This window comes from Salvia miltiorrhiza, chromosome 3, assembly GCF_028751815.1.
Source record: "Salvia miltiorrhiza cultivar Shanhuang (shh) chromosome 3, IMPLAD_Smil_shh, whole genome shotgun sequence".
In the NCBI taxonomy this organism is placed as follows: Eukaryota; Viridiplantae; Streptophyta; class Magnoliopsida; order Lamiales; family Lamiaceae; genus Salvia; species Salvia miltiorrhiza.
Window position 1 is genome coordinate 14,190,414 of NC_080389.1, and position 11,106 is coordinate 14,201,519.

General features: G+C 44.7%; 1 non-coding gene across 1 annotated transcript; it reads left to right on the forward strand.

Moving 5' to 3' along the window:
• Positions 1-10,266: 10,266 nt before the first annotated feature.
• LOC131019282 (small nucleolar RNA R71) lies at positions 10,267-10,373 on the forward strand. The gene has a single exon (XR_009100201.1). It is a non-coding gene; the product is annotated as a small nucleolar RNA R71 (small nucleolar RNA).
• Positions 10,374-11,106: the final 733 nt, after the last annotated feature.

The window sequence follows — 11,106 nt, forward strand, 5'->3', positions numbered from 1 at the left end:
AAGAGCCATTCCTCTGGTAAAGCTGGTTCTTCTGGCGAGTGTGATTCCTCTGGCAAGGATGATTCCTCTGGCAGGAGTGACTCTTCTGGCGAAGATGACTTCTCTGGCATGTTCATTCAGGTGGTGGGGCTGATTCCTCTGATTTATATCATTTCCCTACTCTGCACATATCACTCCTCATCAACCACTCCCCCCTCTAGTCTGGTTGAACCGGGTATTTTTCGTGTTCAACCAGCAAAGTATTGTTAAAGCCAGCGCTGTGTTGTTTTCCTCGATCCCTGTAAATCATGAAGACATAAGAGTTCTAATATTGTAAGAAAACAAAGGTAAGCCTTGTAAATTGTTCTCTGGCATTTTTGCTACTCCCCCCTCTGGTCTGACTAGTTCGCTCTGGAAAGGTGCAACTAGTCAGAGGACTCGCCCCTCGCAAGTGACGTCATCTGCATTAAATGCCCACCCCTTCTACAGTGCTTTTTCCGTATCTCGAGGTTACTTTTTCAGCCTTTGCGTCCTTTCGCCTCCCCGTAGAAATTTTCAGCCGTTGATTAATTTCCGTATGCCACGTGTTGCTCATCCCGCACGTTGGTAGTTGCCCGCGTACACCTTACTTAGCCGTTTCGAATCTTTACTTTCCACTATTCATCTTCCTCAGTTTTTCCGAATTCCCTCATTTGCGATTTCCGGCGATCCTCCCCTCTATTCCGGTGTACTTCCAGCGACCCTTCCGTTTCGGTATTTACAGTCAATCTTTCTCTGACCTAGGTAACTCGCGTACCCTCCTCTCCCAATATTTGTAATTAGTTGTAGCGTAGTGGTGTAATTGTTGGTGCTCTGATTGAGCGTGCTAGAAACCCTAGGATTAAAATTTCCGACAATGGCCTCCACTTCCGTTCTCCAACCCTCGCGATCGCCCACTCCCTCTCCCCGAGATTCTTCATCTTCCTCGCCCCAGCCCCAAGTTCTCGAAAACCTTCCTTCCCCCTCCGCCTCACATGATTCTCAGGCTACTCCCAGTCCCTCCCGTCCTAAAAAGAGAACTAAAAAAGCCCCCCAACCCCCTAAGCCTGTTCCCGAGTCTCGCCTTAGCGTCGCGGCGGTGGAAAAGATAAGGAGCAAGTGTTGCAGCCCTGAAGGCTTAAAATTCATGGCCTTCTCTAAAGCCTCCACGCCCCCCGAAAAACTTCGTGATCACAAAACAGTGGCCATCTGGCAAGCCCAGATAGATGCTGGCCTAAGGCTTTCTCCTCGTGCTCTCCTGGTTGACGTTTGTAATCATTTCCGCATCCCCTTTTACCAAATCACCCCCTCTGCCATCCGGAGACTATACGCCTTCCACATTTTATGCCGCGCTCACGGTGTCGGAGACACCGCCAAATTGTTCTGTCAAACCCAGTCCCTTCGTATGCAGAGCAGTCCCCTGTATAGCTTTGCCGGTCTTCAGAAATATCCTACCACCTTCCTTTCTTCCTTAAATTCCTTTGACAAAAACTTTTTATTTAATTACTGTTACGTGCGCACCCTTGTTGGTTCCTGGCGTGATCACGGCGCCTTGGAGCTGGAGTGGCATAATCCACGGACCACCTATAAACCAGCCTCTCAGGCTGCTCCTTCTGCCTTTGACCTGGGTGTTATAGCCCAACTCAATGCCATAAATGAGGCCGAGCCCCTATCCTGTAGATATCTCGCCGAGAACAATTCGGCTTTGGCATACAATGGCTTATTTCCCCTATATCCAAAGAAATCAATAGGTAAAAATATGAGTTAGAAAATAGATTAACTTTTGTTACCCTGATTCTAACGGTGTAGATTTTTTATCTGCAGACATGTCTTGGAGGGCAAAGTGTGGGGTCAATTTGGATGACGCTGCTTCTCCCATTCGCAGCGGGGAACATAGCTCGGGGGGCTCTGCTTCCCGAACGGGCCCCTCAGAACAACCCACCATGCCCGAGGCGGAGGTATCTCGCCCAGTGACAGAGGCTTCTGGCAAAGGGCAGAGTGTGTAAGCCCTGCGCACATTCAGCTCAGAGGACCCGGAGGTTGACGTCAGTGGCCTTGTTCATAGGCGCAGACGTTCTGGCACCGGTGGGGTATCCGGCGCTGGTGCAGAAGATGTCCAGATTGTGGACATTACTGACGAAGTTCCTTCTCCCAACTCAGCCCAGGACATCGCCACTCCCGAGCTCTCGAAGAAGAGGAAGAGGCGCTCTCTGATCTCTGTGGGTGAGAAGGAGAAGCAAGAGGGCCTAAAGAAGGCCGGCAAGTCCGTGGAGCCAGCGAGGAAATCTGCTGGTAGTACGAAGACTCTCTGCTCTGCCGCCAGAAAGGGCAAAGGCAAAGCTGTGGCCCCTCCTGTTGAGGAGTTAGAGGATACAATTCCTGGCCCGATTTCAAGTTTATCGGGGTAGGGATTTATTGATGCCTTGTCTGCCCGTGTTCACTCGAAGGACAAGGAGAAAGTAGGGAACTTGTCACGAGGGACATTGGCCAGTCAGCTTAGTGATCACTAATTTCTTAGCAACAAATATCGCAACTAACACGATGCAATTGTAGCAAACAATCAGTAACCGAATATCGTATCCACAGGGACTATTATGACGAATCACTCTAAGTAATCCTAATTAAACTCTAGTAATATTCGGGCAAACGAAAGTAGAGATTGATTTACTTAAACTAAAACGCAAATAACGATAAATCTAAATACGTATGAAAATCAAATATTAAAGACAACTGATCCTAGGGTAGTAAATTCATTAACTAAATCTACGCAATAAATCTATTAATCCTATGTACCAGTTTAATCCAGTTATGATGAGAGATCACTTAATTAATCAATCACTCTCGCTAGAGCAGCAACGATTGTAGATTAGTAAATTCTCTATCTCCGCTTGGTCTCAAGAAAATCTACTAACTCCCAAAAGCTCCTAAGAATAGCTCCCTATGATCCACCTATCTCCGCTAGGTCTCAAGGTTAAAATCATATCATACATTCCTGAATCCGCTAAACAGTCATCTCCGCTAGGTCTCAAACCGAATAGCTAAACATGCAAACTATTGGCCAAATAATTCACACGAAATTAAGCACCAAGAATTATGAATCATAAACTGGAAGGCACAAAGGTATTAACAAATAAATCACATAAATTCAATCAACTATTTACAAACCCTAGAATCAGCTAAAAGAAACTAGCCAGACATAGCAAAATAAAACAAAAGCATAATTAAAGTGAACGCAATTATAAAAACTAAATTGTATAAAAACCAAATAAAACTAAAGTAGCGACTTGAATCTTCAATTTTGATCCAAGCCTTAAAAACTAGAAAGCAATAAAATTCTAAAGCTATAAAACTAAAGTATGAATACTAGGGTTCGATGGTGTTCGTCATGCTCAATAGGTCAAAAGATGACCTATATATATAGTTTTCAGATTTCCTTCGGATCAACATGGAAGTTGCCATGCAAAGTAGAATTCTAAATGTAATAGAATCGTGTGAGATAAGGCAACTCTCCAGCTGGATGCGCGCTTCTGGAAAATACTTCCACTCTTGCCAACTTCGCAGCTCTCGCCAGAGGAACGATTGTCTCTCGGGAAACGGGTCGCGCCGGAGAAATGACGGATTCTCTGCTATCGCCCGAGGAATGGTATCGCCAGAGGAATGGGTGATATCTCTGGTACTTCGTCAGCGGAATGGGTCGCCAGCGGAATGAGTTCCGCTCTGGCCTTCTCCAGAGGAATGGTGACTCCTCTGGAATTGAGGACTTGACTTCTCTTGGCAGCGAGGACTCGATCCCGCTGCGCTGGACTCCTCTGACAGCGACTCCTCTGGCAGCAACTCCTCTGCTCTGACTATCACCAGAGGAATGGCGACTCCTCTGGCGCCTTATGATTCTGACGCTGGCGCTTCTCTGCTCTGGACTTTGACTTCTCTGACTCTAGAGGAAAGGGTTATTTCTCTGCTCTGGAGATGTCGGCTTCGCTTCTCCGATATTCCGCGGATTTCTTTGGACTGGCTTTTGATTCCTCTGCTCTGGCATTCCAGAACACTAAGAAAACGCCTAAGTCATCCAAAATTCTCCAAAATTGCATTCTTTCATCTCGAAAGCCTAAATCTCCTGCAAAGCATAAAATACACCATAAACGTACCAATTTCCAGAAGATTATCTTAAAACACGCACAAACAAACCCCTAAAAATAGAGTAATTTAAGCATAAATCAACTCCCCCACACTTAGCCTTTTGCTTGTCCTCAAGTAAAATCTATATGAATCCTAGGAAGAGATAGATTTCAACAATGTTCATTTCCATCCAAATATTCACAAAGTCAATTCAAAACTTTACCATCAACACACATCTCTCGGTCATGCAAGTAACTCAAAGTTTAAGAAGCAACAAAAGAGTAAAGCAAGTAATTCGATCAGACCCAATTCTCCGCTAGAAGTGAATTCTCTAATGTGATCGCCTTTATAATCAATATCACCATTTTTCACACTTTGTGTGCTTGAGATTTCGACAGTTGAGCCATAATTCATGAAATAAAAATCATTTGGATGTAATCCAAAGTCTTTTCACGTGGTTTCCCATGCTCATAGTTAAACTAGAGGAGCAGAGACTCAGAGCTGCCACGTTTTTAGAACAGGCCAGATGTTTCAGAGCTGGCAATTTTTGAAGTTGGCAATTCGTCCAACATTTTTCACAGATAAGATACGATCGTAGGCAATCACAATGACAACACTCCTTCTAGCATCTACTGGACAAATCACGTTTTACTAACTTACAAAATTGTTGCAACAAAACTCATAATTCTTTGCACAATCAAGAAACACATATTTAAAAGTAAAATAAGAATAACCACCAAACAAACACAACCCGAAATGCACATCGAAAACCATTTTCTCTTCCACAAATTCATAAAAATTAGCAAGATTCGAGTCCAAAAACTAAGCATAGAAAAATTAATCTCGCCCAAAATTGAAAAAAAAAATAAGTAACAAAACACCCCCCCACACTTGAAGCATGCCATGTCCTCAGGGCACAAAAGAAATAAAAAGAGTTGAGAAAACGTCCCTGATTATCGGCATTGAAAAACTGAAGCATCGTGAGAGGCGGTGAAAAGGTGGGTTTGTGGCCTTGGGCAGAGGGGAGATCACCAGAGGAATAGCGACTCCTCTGATCTGACTAAAGTGGCCGTGCTGGAACATGAAGGCCACCCGAAAACTGGCAGAGGAACACCTGCCCCAAACTAAACAAAGAAACAACGAAAAACCAAACGAAACGAAACAAAACAGAACGAAAGGAAACAAAACAAAGAAAAACAATTGGGTTACCTCCCAACAAGTGCTTAATTTAACGTCTAGAGCTCGACGATACCTCAAACTCATGGGTCATTGAATTTGACAACTTCAAGACCACGATCCACGTTTGACTTGAAGTATGGTTTGAGACGATGACCATTGACAGTGAAGGTAGTGCCATCATGGGCAAACAATTCATACGTCCCATTCCAATTGCTCTTATGCACCACATATGGCCCTGTCCATCTTGATTGCAGCTTGCCAGGAAATAATCGTAATTTTGAATTATATAAAAGTACCTCATCCCCTGGCTTGATTTCCTTGGTGCGGATGCTCAAATCATGGAATTTCTTGGCCCTCTCTTTGTAGATGCGGGAACTCTCATAGGCCTCATTCCTCCATTCATCCAACTCTGTCAACATATCTCGCCTTGTATGACCAGCCTCCTTGAACTCCAAATTGATTCTCCTCGTCGCCCAATATGCCTTGTGCTCAATCTCAACAGGTAAATGGCATGACTTGCCGAAGACAAGTTGATAAGGAGACATACCAATCGGAGTTTTGTAGGCCGTGCGATACGCCCAAAGAGCATCATCTAGGTGCTTCGCCCAATCCTTCTTGTTGGCGACACTCTTCTCCAAAATCTGTTTGATCTCTCGATTCGCCAACTCTGCTTGTCCATTAGCTTGAGGATGATATGGAGTCGTCACCTTGTGCTTTACTCCATACTTTGCCAACATGCTTGCTAGTAACTTGTTGTTGAAGTGCGACCCCCCATCACTAAGCAACGCTCTCGGTGCTCCGAACCGAGTCAAAATATTCTTTTGCAAGAATTTAATGACTACCTTGGAATCATTGGTGGTAGTTGGGATCGCCTCCACCCATCGAGACACATACTCCACCGCAAGCAATATGTAGGAAAAACCGCAAGAAGCAGGGAAAGGACCCATGAAGTCAATTCCCCAAACATCAAACAGCTCCACCTCAACAATGATATTCTGTGGCATTTCATCCTTCTTTGTAATGTTGCCCATGCGCTGGCATCGATCACAAGATTTCACGAAGGCATGGCAATCTGCAAAAATTGAAGGCCAATAGAATCCACTATGATTTACCTTCATGGCAGTGCGGTTGGCAGCAAAGTGGCCTCCACTAGGTGAGTTATGGCACTCCTCAATGATCTTCTGCCATTCATGCTCTCTAACGCATCGCCGAATAAAGCCATCGGCGCACCTCTGGTATAGGTAAGGATCCTCCCAATAATAAAACTTGACATCATGGAGGAACTTCTTCTTTTGATAGTGCGACAACCCCTCTGGAAGAGCTCCAATAACCAAGTAATTGCTATACTTTGCATACCAAGGATCCTTAAATAACAGAGCCCAGATCTGCTCATCGGGAAAGGACTCATTGATGGCCATCTTTGGATTATCTCCCTCGATCGGATTCTCCAATCGAGACAAGTGATCAGCTACCACATTCTCACATCCCTTTCGATCTCGGATCTCCATATCAAACTCTTGCAGCAATAAAATCCAACGAATCAAGCGGGGCTTGGAATCCTTCTTCGTGAACAAGTAGCGGATGGCGGCATGGTCAGTGTAGACAATTGAATGCGTTCCAATCAAATAAGAACGGAACTTATCAAAGGCATATACCACCGCTAGCAACTCCTTCTCCATGGTTGTGTAATTCCTCTGGGCAGAATCCAAAGTTTTACTAGTGTAGTAAATTACCTTGAATAACTTATCTCTCTTTTGCCCTAGCACAGCTCCCACGGCCCAATCGCTAGCATCGCACATCAACTCAAACGGGGCACTCCAATCCGGCGTGATCAACACTGGCGTAGAAATCAGCGCGGCTTTCAACTTCTCAAAGGAAACGCGGCATTCATCGGTGAAGACAAACTTCACATCCTTCTCTAGTAAAGCATAGAGTGGTTTAGACAGCTTGGAGAAGTCTTTTATGAAGCGCCTATAAAATCCTGCATGCCCAAGAAAGCTCCGCACTGATTTCACAAAAGTAGGCGGTGGCAATTTTTCAATGGCCACGATCTTAGCACGATCCACCTCCAATCCTTGGGCAGAGACCCTATGCCCCAAAACAATGCCCTCTCGAACCATGAAGTGGCACTTTTCCCAATTGAGCACGAGTGCCATCTCCTCACAACGCTGCAACACTTGAGCAAGATTGTCCAGACAATTATCAAAGGAGGATCCAAAGACGGAGAAATCGTCCATAAATACCTCCATGATGTTTTCAATCAACCCATGGAAAATCGCCATCATGTAGCGCTGGAAAGTGGCAGGAGCATTGCAAAGACCAAAAGAAATCCTCCTAAAAGCAAAGATGCCATAGGGGCAAGTAAACGCGGTCTTATGCTGATCCTCCGGGGCTATCATAATCTGATTGTAGCCCGAGTACCCATCCAAGAAACAGTAGTACTCATATCCTGCCAATCGGTCAAGCATCTGATCAATAAACGGCAAAGGAAAGTGATCCTTACGTGTGGCTGCATTCAAAGCTCGATAATCAATGCACACGCGCCATCCTGTGACCAGCCTCGTAGCTATGAGCTCATCTTTCTCATCCTTAACCACAGTCATGCCTCCATTCTTAGAGACAACTTGAGTGGGGCTCACCCACTCACTATCAGAGATGGCATAAATAATGCCGGCATCCAACCACTTGAGCACCTCCTTTCTCACAACTTCTTACATCGCCGGATTCAAACGTCGCTGCGGCTGCACCTTGGGCTTGTATTCTTGCTCCAATAAGATACGATGCATGCAAATAGAAGGACTAATTCCTTTGATGTCGGAAATAGACCATCCTATAGCAGACTTGTATTTTCTTAAAACTCGCATCAACTTTTCCAACTCCAACGGAGATAAATAAGCAGATACAATAACCGGAAAAGTTTCATTCGCACCCAAGAATTGGTACTTTAAGTGCTCAGGAAGCGGTTTTAGCTCAAGTTTGGGTGCGGCTGCAGCTCTGGATGAATTCGCTGCTCTGGCGGATCCCGCTGGTGCATATGATTCCTCTGACCCGGATGGTTCCGCTGCGCTGATCCCTCTGGCCCTGACTCCTCTGGCTCAGGAAATTCTTTTTCCGCCGACTTCCTTCCCCCATCAACAGGTTTGCGAATATCCATGTAAGGTACAGGATCGATGGGATGTCTCTCTACGGCCTCCAACTCTGCAATATAATCTAGAATCTCATCACACGCCTCGTCTAGATTGGAGTAAAGATATAATGATTGTGTGATGCACTCCTCCAAAGGCTCCTTCACGGCTGCAGGGAAATCCACTAAAGAATCAATTGAATTGCAATCCTCGATTTGTGGTTCAGCTGGCTTCTTCATTGCATCATAGATGGATAGCGTCATCTTTTCATCATTGACGCGGAAAGTGAGATCTCTCTCTTGCACGTCTATCAACGCACGTCCCGTAGCTAGAAACGGACGTCCTAAGATTAATGGAGTATTCTTGACCTCCGGCATGTCCAAGACTACGAAATCTGCAGGAAAGATGAACTGCTCCACCTGCACTAGAACATCCTCCACAACTCCCTTGGGATATGAGATGGAACGATCTGCCATCTGCAAAGCAATAGAGGTAGGCTTGATTTCTCCAATCTCCAACCGGTTGAAAATAGAGAAAGGCATCAAATTGATGATTGCCCCCAAATCGCAAAGAACACGGGAGAAATTCTGCCCTCCAATCACACAAGCTATAGTAAAGCTGCCAGGATCCTTTTGCTTCAGAGGTAGCTTCCTTTGTAGCACTGCACTGCATTCCTCGGAGAGATTAATCATCTCATATTTCCCCAACTTCCTCTTGTTGGAGACTGCATCCTTGAGGAACTTGGCGTAGCCTGGCATATCTCTCAAAGCATCAAGTAAAGGAATGTTGATGTGAAGCTTTGAAAACCATAAACTTGGCTAACTTCTGATCCATCTTCGGCTTTGCTAGGCTATTCGGGAAGGGTGCTACAGGCTTGTACTCTGGCCTGGGAAATGACGGGATAGGAACAGGCTCCTTAACAGCAGAAGAGCTCGAATCTTGCTTAGGGGGAGGTGTCTGTTTCTCTGCAAGCTCCTCCAAGTCATCATCGTCGTCCTCCACTACTTTGCTTTTTTCTTTGTCATTCTGCGGCTCTGCAGAGGAATGGTGATTCCTCTGCTCTGTATGATTTTGATACTGAGTTCCGCTCCTTAGATGAATCGCATTACACTGATTTTTAGGATTAATTTCAGTGTTGCTAGGAAAGTGGCCCGGCTTGTGCTGTGCAGCTGCTTGGTTGGCCATTTGACCAACTTGATTCTCTAACATCTGTACCTGCTTAGAAAGTGCTGACACATTTTGCTCCATGCTGAACATTTTGGTTCCCAAATTTGCCGAGTTTGTTTCCATTCCGGTGACCTTCACCAATACTTGCTTCATCATTTCCTCCATTGAATCTTTCTTTGGCTCATTGATGACTCCCCCACTAGAAACAGAGAATCCAGGTGGGGGCTGCAAAGCATTGTTGGGATTTGAATAGGAGAAATTTGGATGATTCCTATTATTTGGATGATACGGTGGATTTCCGCCCTGATGTCCTTGATAGTTTGGTCTATTGAATTGGTACTGCCGCTGGACATAATTAGCATCTTCCAACTGCGACACATCAGGTAAACTCGGCTGCTGAGGAATTTTAGCTAGCAGTGCCTTTCTCTCCAACTCATACTGTTTTTGAAGAGCTTCATATTTCTCCTTAAAATTATCTCTCTCCTCATTCACAGCTGCAATTCTTCTGGTGGAATTTCTGTCATTCGGCCATTGGTAACTGTTAGAGGCCATCTCTTCTATCACACGATAAGCCTCCTTTGTATTTCTATGGAGCAGACATCCACCTGCAGTAGCATCCACCATACTTTTTGTCAGACCAGTCAAACCATTGTAAAAATGAATGATTTGTTGATCCTCGGTGAAACCATGTTGTGGACATTTCCTGAGCAGTTCACGAAATCTTTCCCAGGCATCATGAATAGTCTCATCTCCTAGCTGGGAAAAGTGAGAAATCTCTGCAATGATTTTCTGAGCTTTAGAGGCAGGAAAGTATTTTGCTAGGAAAGCTCTACACAGATCCTTCCATCCAGTAATAGCACCTCTGTCCAAACTCTTGAACCACTCCTTCGCTCTGTCCCTGAGAGAGAATCCAAACATCTTCATTCTGATGGCATCCGGTGGCACTCCATTCTGCTTAATAGTGTCACAAATATCTAAAAACTGAGTAATGTGAACATGCGGATTTTCATCAGCCATTCCACTAAACTGTTCAGCTTGCACCATGTTTATCAATCCCGGCTTCAGCTCGAACGTGTTAGCCTGCACAGTTGGTCCCCAGCTGCCTCCTTGAAATTGATCAACCCGAGGCTGATACATATGATTCAGTGGTGGCTCTGGTGGAGGAGTCCGATTACGCTCTCTCCCTTCGTCTAGCTGCCTCTGAAGGTGTGTCACAGCTCGTATAAGAGTTTCAAGATCCATGTTATTCTATTGTTCTGCCATTGCTTGCTTCTTCTTCTCGCGGTTGTCTCTTTTAAACTATTTTTCGATGTCCAAATTCAAAGGTACAAGATGTTCCTTTCCTTTGGATCTCGTGTTCATACACGCCTGAGACAACAAACAAAACAGAAATTTAAAAACTAAAAATAAAAATAAAATAAAAACTTATAACGCCTGAAATAATGCTTAATTCTAATCAGAAATATTAAAGTAAATTCTAAATAGTCCCCGGCAACGGCGCCAAAAAGTTGATCACTAATTT